We start from the raw sequence: 14,293 nt of genomic DNA, 5'->3' as shown, positions 1-14,293 counted from the left end.
TATTTCCTGCAATACCTTCTCCTGTGTTTCACCTTTTCAAAGGCTTTTTGAAAATCCAAGTACACAACATCAATTGATTCCCCGGCTTATTATTTTTTCAAAGAATTTCAACAGATTGGTCAGGCAATATTTTCACTTAAGGAAACCATGCTGACTATGCCCTGTTTTATCAAGTGCCTTCAAGTATCCCGAAACCTCATCCTTTTCAATCGACTCCAACATATTCTCAACCACTGAGGTCAGACCAAATGGCTTATAATTTCCTCTCTTCTGTCTCTCTCCCTTCTTGAAGAGCGGAGTGACGTTTGTAATTTCCATTCCTCCAGAAATATGCCTCCACACTCTCGTCAGTCAACTCTTTCAGAACCCTGTAGTACATACCATATGGCCCAGGTGACTTAGTTACTTTCAGAACTTTCAGTTTCCCAAGAACCCTGTCCCTAGTAATCACACATTTCTGTCCCCTGACCCTCAAACTTCTGTCACATTGCAAGTGTTTTCCACAGTGAACAGTGAAGCAAAATACTTATTCGGTTCATCTGCCATTTCCTTGTTCCTTAATACTGCATCTCCAGCATCATTTTCCAGTGGTCCGATATCTGCTCTCATCACTCTTTTACACTTTATATATATGAAGAAACTTTTGTTATCCTCTTTAATATTATTGGTCAGTTTACCTTTGTATTCCATCTTTTTCTTTTTATGCCTTTTTATTTGCCTTTTGTTGTTTTTAAAACTTCACAATCCTCGGACTTCTCTCTATTTCTTGCTCTATTATGTGCCTTCCCTTTGGCTTCAATGTTGGGTTTGACTTCTCTCGTCAGCCACAGTTACATAACCTTGTCTTTAGAATACTTCTTCCTCTTTGGGATGTGTATATCCTGCACCTTCTGAATTGCTCTCAGAAATTCCAGCCTTTGCTGCTCTGCCTTCACCCCTGGCAGTATTCATTACCAATCAATTTTGGCTAGCTCCTCTCTCATGCCTCTTTAATTCCCTTTACTCCACTGTAATACTGATACATCTGAGTTCAGCTTCTCCTTCTCAAATTTCAGAATGAGTTCTATCGTATTATTATCATTTTCTCCTATGGGTTCCTTTACCTTAAGCTCGCTAATCAATTCTGCTCCTTTGCAGAGCACCCAATCCAGAATAGCTGATCCCCTTGTGGGCTCAACCATGAGCTGTTCTAAAAAGCCATCTCATCGGTGCTCTAGAAACTTCCCCCTCTTATGATCCATCACCAACCTGATTTTCCCAATCTACCTGCATATTGAAATCCACGTTGAATATCATAATATTTTCCTTTTGACGTGCACTTTCTATTGCCCATTGTAATTTGCAGGGCACATCTTTACTCACATTTGGGGGTCTGTATATAACTCCCATCAAGATCTTTTTATCCTTGCAGTTCCTTAGCTCTTTCCACAACAATATAACACCTTCCAATCCTGTGTCATCTCTTTCTAATGATTTTTGAATTTTTCTGCCTCTTACATTGCAACTCATCCTGTTGACTGCAATTTTCCCCTGACATTAGCCACTCTTTGCTAACAGTCTCACTACACACTGCCTCTGTTTGTAAACCAACTACCTCAGCCTCAGCACTATCAAATTAGATTGTGAGAGGGAGACTGCAATATTTACAATGACCATTTGAGTGGTCAGAGCCAGCAATTAACAGGAAATTATGATGTTCAGAATAGTAACTTGAAGCAGTCTTACTTGATAGTCTAACATATACATGAAATGGTCCCATCAGCTCTGCAGCACTTAACAGGAGATGCACTGGGTGGCAAAGCTCATAGCACTCCTGACCAGCTTAGATACTTATACTTCAGAGAATGTTGCATGAAAAACAATGAACTTGCAGCTGAAGAAGTGTATGACACGTGCATATTAGGAAATTGTGGACATGAGGAGTCGTGAAAAATCAATTTCAGAAGTGCAGACTGATCCAATCAGTGCCTAGCGTTGTAATGGGTGCATTGCTGAACAGCAGAAAATTATGCTGAATATAATTATAGAAATACTGCATGTTGGAGACTGATTGTCTGTCACAAACACAATTTGGATGGTATTCAAACAACCACTGTTTGGGTGCTGTATAATTTCTTGGGAGAAATCCTGATATGTTGGCCCATGATTTCTTCACATTTTATTCCATGCACATGACATTGATTATTTTCATGATGGTATTTTGCAAAGGTGTTAGCAAGAGATTGTTGAAGTTCATTGAGAGTTATGGTAGTGACTGAAGTTGTAATCTGTGTGTCCTGCACCTACTCCTCCAGAAGCCATAGGGTAGGAGTTCAAAAGTGGAGAAGAATATTTGCAATTGGACATGGATGGGTATTCATCAAATGATGTACAAAATGCTGCAGTATTCGTTTCTATTGCTTTGGACATATAAATCTTGTTGATGATAGTACTTTTTGGACTTTTAGTAAGTGTTTGCAAATGAACTTTCACATGTGCAATAGTGAAACTTGAAGAAACCTGAACTTCAAAGGGGTCTGCAGGACAACAAAGTTCCTTACATGATGTTTTCTGTGAGGCAGTTGTTATGTTTTGTAACTCCAGAAACTAATTTTTAAAAAGGACAGGAGCCAGGATACAGGTCTACTTAACTTTTCTTTTAGTCAGTTACTCACATATGATGCGGTGATGTAATAATGTGTGCCATTTATGTAGTTCTTACATATAACACACAATGAATTATGTAAGCAAACAAAGAATGCTTAATCAAATTCATTTACAATATTACTCAATTATTAATTACACTGCACCTTTCCCTGAGCTATTAACTCCAAATCCACATAGAAAGCACCTCAATTCCAATACGTAACATATTGCTCTCTAGTCATCTTATACAGTATGGTGCAAAAGTCTTGGGAATATTTTGATAGCTAGAGTGCCTCAGACAGTGGCACAATACTGTGGTAATTTTATGTATTGCACTGTACTGCTGCTAAAAGAAAAAATCATGACATATGAAAAAGGATCTAGGTTGCTACATGACATATGTAACATGATAAACCTGATTCTGATGTGGGTCTCTGTTGTGGACTGAGAGTGGGAAGGAGGCAGGAAGAGGGCAATCATAGTAGGGGAAAGCGGAACACAGAGGGGAGAGAGTGGGAGGCACAAGAAAGACATTCTATAATGATCAATAAACTAATTACTTGAAATCAAATAATCGTGCTTGGTGTCTCAGTGGTAGGTGTACAATTCAAAACCTTTTCTTGAAGAGAAACAGCATAGGCAGAATGGAGTGAATTGTGATGTAATACTTTCTCCCGTACAAGAACTGATTGAAACGTAAATCTCGTTGCAACCTTTGTAATGTTGAAAAGCCAAGACCAAGAAGATGTGGCAAGGGTGTTTCCCATGGTGGGACAGTCCAAGCCAAGAGTGCGCAGCCTCAGGATACAAAGGCATGCATTAAAAAGAGGCACATTTTACAGCACAATACAGGCCCTTCGGCCCACACTGTTTTGCCGACCATACAACTTTACTAGAGACTGCCTAGAATTACCCTATCGTTTTGCCTTCCATTTTCTGAAGCTCTGTGTACCTATCTAAGAGGCTCTGAAAAGACCCTGTTGTATCCGCCACCACCACCGTTGCTGGGAGAGCTTTCCATGCACCCACAACACTGTCTGAAAATCCTAACAACACGCACAAAATGCTGGTGGAAGACAGCAGGCCAGGCAGCATCTATAAGGAGAAGCACCGTCGAAGTTTCGGGCCGAGACCCTTCGTTCGGACTAACTGAAGGGAAAGATACTCAGAGATTTGAAAATAGTGGGGACAGGGGGAAATGCGAAATGATAGGAGAAGACCGGAGAGGGTGGGATGAAGCTAAGAGCTGGAAAGGTGATTGGCGATAGTGATACCGAGCTGGAGAAGGGAAAGGATCATGGGACGGGAGGCCTTGGGAGAACGAAAGAGGGGGGAAGCAGGAGATGGGAGATGGAGAACAGGCAGAGTGATGGGCAGAGAGACAGAAAAAAACGAACAACAAAATATGTCAGGGATGGGGTAAGAAGGGGAGGAGGGGCTTTAACGGAAGTTAGAGAAGTCAATGTTAATGCCATCAGGTTGGAGGCTACCCAGCCGGTATATAAGGTGTTGTTCTTCCAACCTGAGTGTGGCTTCACCTTGATCATAGAGGAGGCCATGGATAGACATATCAGAATGGGAATGGGACGTGGAATTAAAATGTGTGGCCACTGGGAGATCCTGTTTTATCTGGCGGACCGAGTGTAGGTGTTCAGAGAAACGGTCTCCCAGTCTGCGTCGGGTCTCACCAACATATAAAAGGCCACTCCTGGAGCGCCGGACGCAGTATACCACACCAGCCGACTCACAGGTGAAGTGTCGCCTCACCTGGAAGGACTGTCTGCGGCGATGAATGGTGGTGAAGAGGTAGTGTAAGGGCAGGTGTAGCACTCGTTGCGCTTACAAGGACAAGTGCCGGGAGGGAGATTGGTGGGAAGGGATGGGAGGGAAGAGTGGACAAGGGAGTCGCGTAGGGAGCGATCCCTGCGGAAAGATGGGGGAGGAAAAGATGTGCTTGGTAGTGGGATTCCATTGGAGGTGGCGGAAGTTACCGAGATTTATACGTTCGACCTGGAGGCTGGTGGGGTGGTAGGTGAGAACAAGGGGAACCCTATCTCGAGTGGGATGGCGGGCGGATGGGATGAGGGCAGATGTGCGGGAAATGGGAGAGATGCGTTTGAGACCAAAGTTGATGGTGGAAGAAGGGAAGACCCTTTGTATAAAAAAGGAAGACATCTCCGTCATCCTGGAATGAAAAGCCTCATCCTGAGAGCAGATGCGGCGGAGACGGAGGAATTGTGAGAAGGGGATAGCATTTTTGCAAGAGACAGAGTGGGAAGAGGAATAGTCCAGGTAGCTGTGAGAGTCTGTAGGCTTATAGTAGATATCAGTAGATAAGCCGTCTCCAGAGATGGAGACAGAAACATCAAGAAAGGGAAGGGAGGTGCCGGAAATGGACCAGGTAAATTTGAGGGTAGGGTGAAAGTTGGAGGAAAAGTTAATGAGGTCAACGAGCAGGAGGCAGCGCCAATGCAGTCGTCGATGTAGCGAAGAAAAATAGGGTAATGGATACCCATATAGACTTGGAACATGGACTGTTCCACAAAGCCAACAAAAGGCAGGCACAACTGGGACCCATGCGGGTGCCCATAGCTACACCTTTGGTTTGGAGGAAGTGGGAGGAGCCAAAGGAGAAATTATTGACAGTAAGAACTAATTCCGCTAGACGAAGGAGAGTGGTGGTAGAGGGGAATTAGTTAGGCCTGGAAGCCAAAAAGATCTTTGAGACCGTCCTGGTGGGTGATGGAGCTATATAGGGACTGGACGTCCATGGTGAAAATAAGGCGTTGGGGGCCAGGGAACTTAAAATCATTCAAAAAATTCAAAGCATGAAAAGGGTCACGAACATAGGTGGGAAGAGATTGAACAAGGGGGGATAAAAGAGTATCCAAGTATGCAGAAACGAGTTCGGTGGGGCAGGAACAAGCTGAGACAATAGGTCTACCTGGACAGGCAGGTTTGTGGATCTTGGGTAGGAGGTAGAAACAGGAAGTGAGGTTGATGGCAGTGGATGGGAGATCCCCAGAGATGATAAGGTTTTGATGGTATAGGAGACAATGTCCACTCCGGATAGGGTTCCCCTTGTCCTCACCTACCACCCCGCCAGACTCCAGGTCCAACCTATAATGCTCCGTAACCTCTGCCACTTCCAACGGGATCCCACTACCAAGCACATCTTTCCGTTCCCCCACCCTTCTGCTTTCTGCAGGGATCGCTCCCTATGCGACTCCCTTGTCCACTCGTCCCCCCATCCCTTCCCACTGATCTCCCTCCTGGCATTTATCCTTGTAAGCGGACCAAGTGCTACACCTGTCCTTAGACATTCTCCCTCACCACCATTCCCGGCTTCAGGCAGTCCTTCCAGGTGAGGCGACACTTCACCTGTGAGTCGGCTGGTGTGGTATACTGCGTCCCATACTCCCGGAGTGGTTAGTTGACTGGGAGACCTTTTAGCTGAACACCTACCCTCGGTCCGCCAGAGAAAGCAGGATCTCCCAGTGGCCACACATTTTATTTCCACGTCCCATTCCCATTCTAATATGTCTATCCATGGCCTCCTCTACTATCAAGATGAAGGTCGTAGGAACAACACTTGGGTAGCCTCCAACCTGATGACATGAATATTGACTTCTCTAACTTCCGTTAATGCCCCTCCTCCCCTTCTTACTCCTTCCCTGACATATTTACCTGTTTGTTTTTTTTTTCTCTCTCCCCCTCTGCCCATCACTCTGCCTGTTCTCTATCTCCCTCTGGTGCTTCTCCCCATTTTTTTCTCCCGAGGCCTCCCGTCCCATGATCCTTTCCCTTCTCCAGCTCCGTATCACTTTCGCCAATCACCTTTCCAGCTCTTAGCTTCATCCCACCCCCTCCGGTCTTCTCCTATCATTTCGCATTTCCTCCTCCCCCCACTACTTTCAAATATCTTAGTATCTTTCCCTTCAGTTAGTTCTCGCAAAGGGTCTCGGCCCAGAACGTCGACAGTGCTTCTCCTTATAGATGCTGCCTGGCCTGCTGTGTCCCACCAACACCTGTGTCGTTTGAACTTCCAGCATCTGCAGATTTCCTCGTGTGTGAAAATCCTACCCCTGATATCCCCTCGATACCTATTTTCATGCCCCTTAATACTATGCACCCCCTTGTTAAACATTCAACCTATTCTCATAAGGTATGCCCTCCAATCCAAGCAACATCCGTGGAAATCTCCGCTGCACTCTTTTTCCATAGAGTGCACTCACTTTAGCTTCTGGTAGCATACACCCTATCAATTTCTGCTTTAAATACTTACAATACACGTCGCCTTTAAACATTCCACACTGATCATAAAAAGCCTACCCTCTTGTGCTTGATGTTTCTACTTTCGAATAAATATGCAAACGGCCCATGCTACCTCGGCCTCCCACATTTTGTCAGGCCTCCCGCAAACTCTGACAGCGTCTACCAAAAACAAAGAAATCAAAAAGCTTGAAAGAGAACAGTTCAATTTTGCAAGCGTGCGACAAGGATTGACGATCTGCGTTGTAAGGAAAGTTTGAATAGTTTAAGATGCCATTGCTTGGAGCACATGAGTGTGACATGACATTATACCTGTCAGTGACATTGGCTTCATGAGCAGCAGGACAGGCAGCAAAATATTTCGAGATTCCCTTGTTTTAGAAATGACATATCCAGAGGGATTAAGAAAGAGATACGGCGTTTCTAGTGAGGGAACATGTCAGGACTGTATACCGTCGGAACAGGCTGGTGAACTCGTCTAGTGATAACCTATGGGTGGAAATGAGAAATACGAAAGGTATGATCACTTTATAGACCACTCGACAGTCCAAGGGATTTAGAAGAACAAATCTGTGGAGCGATTGCAGATTGTTGCAAGAAACACAATGTTGTTATAGTCGGTAATTTTAATGGTCTACTTATTGACAGGGAATCCCATGTGGTAAAACGACTAGCTGAGATTCTGTTTCTCAAGTGTGTTGAGGACAGTTTCCACAATAAGAACGTAAAATTCCGACGGAGTAAATGTGCGATCTGCTGTTATGTAAAGAGGCAGGGTTGTTGACAGATGTTACTGCGGAGGAACATTGCTCATTCAGTGGCCACACTGACATTCGTTTCAAAGCAAATACGCAAAATGATAGGTCTGTTACAGGGTTTGAGGTCTTAATTGTATCAGAACTTATCTGGTAAGTGTGGTTTGGGACAGGAAGTTTTCTGGCAAACGTTTACCTGGTGAGTGGGAAGTCTTCAAAAGCGCAATTGTGAGATTACTAAGCTTTCATGTGCCTGTCAGAATAAAAGGTACAGAGAACATGTGTAGGGATCCTTGGTTTTGAAGTGATGTTGAAGAGAATTCGACTGGCTGGTTGGAGAAAGTTTTGAAGACAAACCTTAGTACCTTGACCTTCAGGACCTCATTTACAGGACCTCATTTATTTCCTGGAACGTGGGTTGTTGGCTTAACACAGTCCCTTGATCTTTCCTGGAACTTAGTACCTCGACTACAGGCGATCTCTGACAGTTTCTGGTATCCGATCTATAGTACAAGCTGTGCTTTCACTGTAATTCTTGGGCTATTCTTGGTAATTGGACAATAGACCGATAGGAATGAACTAGCTGTTGGCGCGAGCAATTCCACGGAATCACGGAAAGATGTGCTCCAAAATCAGGTGAGAAGCAGCCAGAAACCCAGCGTGATTTCCACGTTCTCCATCCTGACAGGTTGCTTTTCTGAAGCAGAGTTTGATCCGTGCAGTCCCGAAGCAGCACTGAATGGGTGCCACTATCTGTGGACACTTACTGCAAGTGGAGATTATAAATAGGTTTATGCACATCGGTGGTTCTGTACCAGGAGTATTGAGCTGCCAGTCATTTCCTCCCTGCAACCAGGTTTCAATGATGGTTACAATATCATGATTCCACGTGGTCCATGCCCTGAGCTCATCAGCTTTCCTACAATACTTCTGGCTTTAAAAACATACGCAGCTCAGAACATCAGAATCACAACATTCAACCTTTTGAATCCTGACATCTGAACAATATCGGTCTCCACAATCTGTTCCAGCACATTAGTTTCCATCCCTCTGCAACTCTAATTTAACCACCACCCGCCCTGCCACCAGCAACTCACTGGACAGGACTAGCACACCTTCCGTCTTCGAAATCAGTCCCCATCCATTTTGGGTGCAAACTATTTCTTCTGAAGCAGACACTCCCCTCCCCCACTTCCATAGAAGGGAGCCGAATTACCCCAAATTCTGAAGCTCTTTTGACGTCAGCTGGATTAGTCAAGTGTTAAACTGGATGGAACTATTTCTTGCCTCACTAGCAAGTGGCACAGGAAGCAATGCTGAGACACTGGAGGTCTTCTCTTTATCTTCGCATCAAATGCCCTGAACTCACTTTGCAGAAGCTCGTCCCTCGAACTACCTAATATAAATTAATATGGGACAAAAGTTTAATCGTCCATTTAACTACATAACTACAGCACGGAAACAGGCCATCTCGACCCTTCATCTCCGTGCCAAACGTTTACTCTCACCTCGTCCCACCTACCTGCTCTCAGCCCATAACGCTGCATTCCTTTCCTGTCCATATACCTATCCATTTTTTTTAAAATGACAAAATCGAACCTGCCTCTACCACTTCTACCGGAAGCTCGTTCACACAGCTACCACTCTCTGAGTAAAGAAATTCCCCCTCGTGTTAGCCCTAGACCTTTGCACCTTAACTCTCAACTTATGTCCTCTTGTTTGAATTTCCCCTACTCTCAATGGAAAAAGCTTATCCAGGTCAACTCTATCTATCCCCCTCATAATTTTAAATACCTCTATCAAGTCCCCCTCATCCTTCTACGCTCCAAAGAACAGAGACCTAACTTGTTCAAACTTTCTCTGTAACTTAATCATCGTTGATCCTCAAAGTCATCATAGTGTTTTTGGCTTCGGGTAGAATAGATCGTTATTGGGGCGGTGGCTGGGTGGTGGGGTGTCTAACCCATCTCAGGGCAGTGCTCACAGTGTGGAAAAATAACCTTGCTGCACGGTTTCTGTGATGTAGTGGTTATCACGTTCGCTTAACACGCGAGAGGCCTCCGGTTCATCCACGGCAGAAACATTGCTCTAGCTCCAAACTTTGGGAAAGAATTTTACTCCCAGCGGTCCTATGAATCATTAAGTTCAGGTTAAAGGTAATTTTCATCGGCATGTCTATATAAATGTGTATATAACTCTTTGCAACTGCATCTTATTACATTGGAAACTTAAGAAAGTTTTATTGAAATAATTTGCCCGTAATTTACACAACGAAATAAGCCATGCCAAACCACAACTTAATTATTTACTGAACTTTACGCCTCTGGCATTTAGAGGAGCAATGAAGAGTTCCCTTTCCATGGCAGCAGCTTCCTGTTGGTCTTCACTACTATCACTCATGCAGGTCCGTGTGGAGGCTTAAGAATGCCGAAGGTGCCGAAGGTTTCTTCATTCTGTTTCTGAAACATTTCTGTTTTACTACTCTGGGAAAAGCACTACCTCCTGATCTCCGTCCGAAATCTACTGCGCCGAATCTGGAGGCTCGTGCCGCCAGCTCTCTTCTCAGCTACCGGTTCAAACAACCTTCCTTTCTCGATCTTTTCTATCCATTTCATAATTCGCTAAAAAAATTCTTCTTCGTCTCAGTTTTAAAGAGGAGTCCCGCCCCCACCCCCCCCCCCCATTCTGAGGCTGTGTCCTCTGGTCTTGGTTTCTCCTACACCGTCTCCAGGTCCATTCCATCAAGGCCATTCACCATTCAATAGGTGTCAGTGAGGTGACCCCCTCATTCTTCTGACGTTCAGTGACTGAGGGTACCGAGATAGTTAGAAATGGAAACATTTTCCCTGTAAACCATCAGAACGTTTCAGCACCTTTTTTTCTAAGTTAAGGGGCTCGACCCTGCTCACAATACTCCAACTGAGGCCTCAATTGTGTTAGAAGGGTTTGAAGAAGGGTGGGACGCAACAGAAACGAAATTATAGGCCAGTTTGCCAAACTTCACTGGTTGGGAAGATGCTGGAGACTAATATTTAGTATGAGGTTTCGGGGTCCATGTAGACTAATGACAAAATGTCAGAGCTAACATGATTTCTGAAATGGAAAACCTTTCCCGACAAATCTGTTAGAGTTCTCCGAGGAAGTAACAAACAAATAAGATGCAGTGGATGGCTTTTCCTTGGATTTTCAGAAAGCGTTTGACAAGTTGCCGCAGATGACACTGCTTAACAAGGTAAAATCCCATGGCATTACAGGAAAGCTTCTGGCATCGATAGTGGAATGACTGACAAGCAGGAGGCTGCGAGAGGGAATAAAAGCTTGGCTGCCTGTTGAATAGCTGTTTTCCTCAGAGGTCAGTATTGGGACTGCTGCTCTTCACATTGTTTGTCAATCACTTAGATTAAGGAACTGACGGCTTGTGACAAAGTCTGGAGATGATACAATGGAGAGGAGTGCTGAGGATCAGTGCGATTGCAGTAGGACAAAATGGAAGGATGGCCAAAAAGTGGAAGATGGAATACAGTTTTGGGAAAAACGGTTTGTTAACAGGAGCAACCGTGCTGACTGTAGGGGCAGAGGGACTTTTGAGTCGCCGTCGAAGACTCCCTGAAGGTTAATTTACTGATTGTAGTAAGGAAAGTAAATGCAATGTTGACATTTATTTCAAGGGGACTAGAAGATGAAAGCAGGCAGATAATGCTAAGACACTCTCCGGCAGCACTTGGAGTATCGTCAACAGTTTTGGGCCCCGTATCACAGAAAGGGTGTGTTGTCGTTGGAAAGAGTCCAGAGGAAGTTTGCAACGATCATTCCCGGAATGAAGGGGTTAACATATGAGGAGCGTTTGGCAGCTTTGGACCTGTACTCACAGGAATTTGTTAGAATGCAGTGGGATCTCATTGAAACCTACTGAATGTTGAAAGGACCAGATAGAGTGGATGTGGGTGGGATGTTTCCTGTGGTGGAGGTCGCCAGAACTAAAGGGCTCAGCCTCAAAATTGAGGGAGGTCTTTTGGAACACAGGGAAGGCGGATTTGTTTTGATCAAGGAGAAAAGAACCTGTGGAACGTGCTGCCACAGACTACGGTGGCGGCAAAGTCCGTGGGTATATTTAAGGCGGAGTTTGATGGTTTCCTGCTCAGTCAGGGCATCAAAGGATAGGAAGAGTAGGTAGGTGTAGGGGTGGAGTGTTATCCAGGATCAGGCATGATGGAATCGAGTCGGCTCCGCTATTGAATCGTAGTTGATCCTTTTCTCCCTTCCTCAGTCCCACTCCCCTGCCTTCTCCACGTAACCTTTGATGCCGTGTCCAATCAAGAATCTATCACGCTCTGCCTTAAATAGACATAACGACCTGGCCTCCACAGGAGTCTGTGGTGATAGATTCACCAACCTCTGGAAATTTCTCTGCATCTCTACCAGACAAGATCTTCACACAGTGAGTGCGTGGAATTGACTGCCGGTGACGGTGTTGGAGGCGGATACGATAGGGTCCTTTAAGAGAATCCTGGATAGGTACATGGAGCTAAGTAAAATAGAGGCTTATGGCTAAACCTAGGTAATTTCTAAAGTAAGTACATGTTCGACACGGCATTGTGGACTGAAGGGCCTGTATTGTGCTGTAGATTTTCTATGTTTCGATGTTTCTATCTTTCCTTGAGGAAGCCATGCTGACTCTGACTTATTTTATCATGTGGAGAGGATATTTCCTGTGGTGGGCGTATCAAGAACCAGAGGACACAGCCTCAGAATTGAGAAATGACCTTTTCCGAAAGAGGTAAGGAGGTTTATTTGGCCGCAGAGTTGTGAACCTTTGGAATGCATGGCCACAGACTGCGGTGGAGAACAAGTCCGTGGGTATATTTAAGGTAGACTTTGACCAGTTAAGGCATCAAAGGATTTGGCAAGAAGGCTGTGTGTATGGGGTTGAGCGAGATCCAGGTTTGGCCAGTATGGTATGGTGGAGAAGACTCGATGGGCTGAATGGCCTAATTCTGCTCCTGTGTCTTATGGCCCTACGGTCTTTTGCTGTTATGATTTCCATTATCTGCAATTTATTAATTCATTCAATGAATTAACCTTCATTTCTCTCCTCGGGGAATTCGGTGGACTGACGTAATCAGTTTGTAGAAAATTTTAACATTATTTTGTTTTAATCTATTTAAATCTTTCCCCGTAGAGACCATTAAATGTTATAAAACCCCTGGTGAGGGGCTGCTTCAGCATTTCATTCAGAACGTTCACCTCCAGCACAGGGTGCGGGGGCGCATCGCTGGGTGGAGAAAATGTATGACATGTGGGCGAGGTATAAGAGTCTGGAGAAAGTATTTTACGTGATCATTGCCATCGTTGGAATTCCTGGTGAGTGAGCAGAGGAGTTTCTTTTTGGTACCTTTGTGTGCTAACCACTGTTTACCTGTTTATTATCGTTTTATAAGCATATATCATGACAATCGCTGCAGAAATGTACGTCAATGATATTGATCCTGTCAGCTCACTGCTTTTTTTTTTCATTCTCCAGCAACCGAAACTGAAGCCCTTTTTCTTCAAACTCGCGGGATCCATTCGAAATTTGTTCTTGCATTTCAGCGGCACGATGCCCAGAGTTGGGCCAGTGCTGGGGCCGGCTGCTCTCGTGAATGTGTGACTGGAAGGGATTTAGACTGTCAGATTCATTTTTCCTGGCTGATTGATCCGACTGAACCTCTGGCCAAGTGGACAGCTTTTACTGTGGAGTCTGTAACAGTCGGATTCCGCGGCCTGTTGCCCAGTAACAGGCTGATGAGCTGAACCAGTGTGCACGGATTTACTCACAAATCAGAGACAAACTGCAGCTGCTGGAAATCCAAGCAACACACACAAAATGCATGAATAACTCGGCAGGCCAGGCAGGATCAATGGAAAATAGTACATTCGACGTTTCGGGCCGGGATTCTTCAGGACATGTGGAATTAAGATGAGAATGCAACAGTTACAGTAATATGTCTTTTTTTTTCTGAGTCCTGAAGAAGAGCCACAGCTCGAAACGTCGACTGTACGCTTTTCCATAGATGCTGTCTGGCCTGCTGACTTCCTCCAGCATTTTGTGTGTTCCACTGATCTGCTGCTGTGTGTTATCAAATTGAACTGATTCTATTAACGGACCCGCTCTGCTATTCCTTACTGAGTTGTCCCTGCCTTCCCTCTGGATCCCTTCGCTGCGTTTCCAGAGGCCTGGTCAGTCCCGGTTAAACCAATGAAACCAACCCAATAGGAGACCAGAATCGCTATTAGCATTGATTTGACAGTTCCACCCGTTGTCTTAGCTTGGCAGTTCGATTTAAACCCGAGCTTGCCCACACATCGGCTTCTCTTCACCCCTGGGTGAGGCCGATTGGGCGCAGTAGGGCCCGAGTGAGGCAGGTTGGGGACAGATGGTCGTTGCTGGAGTTTCAGCCACTAACCGACTCCAACACTCCTGATCTATAGTTGAAATCCTAGCCCGTGTAAGTGACGGAAACTGTGTACAGTGACCTCTCTCTCTCTCTCTCTCCAGTGAATTTATTGGCGATCGTGATCCTGTCCCGGGGAAAGTGCGGACTATCCACATGCAGCACTCGCTATCTGATGGCCATGGCTACGGCGGATCTACTGACCATTGT

The sequence above is a fragment of the Hypanus sabinus genome, chromosome 32, assembly GCF_030144855.1.
Source record: "Hypanus sabinus isolate sHypSab1 chromosome 32, sHypSab1.hap1, whole genome shotgun sequence".
Taxonomy (NCBI): Eukaryota; Metazoa; Chordata; class Chondrichthyes; order Myliobatiformes; family Dasyatidae; genus Hypanus; species Hypanus sabinus.
The sequence above is the reverse complement of the archived record's forward strand: the minus strand, read 5'-3'. Positions refer to the sequence as shown.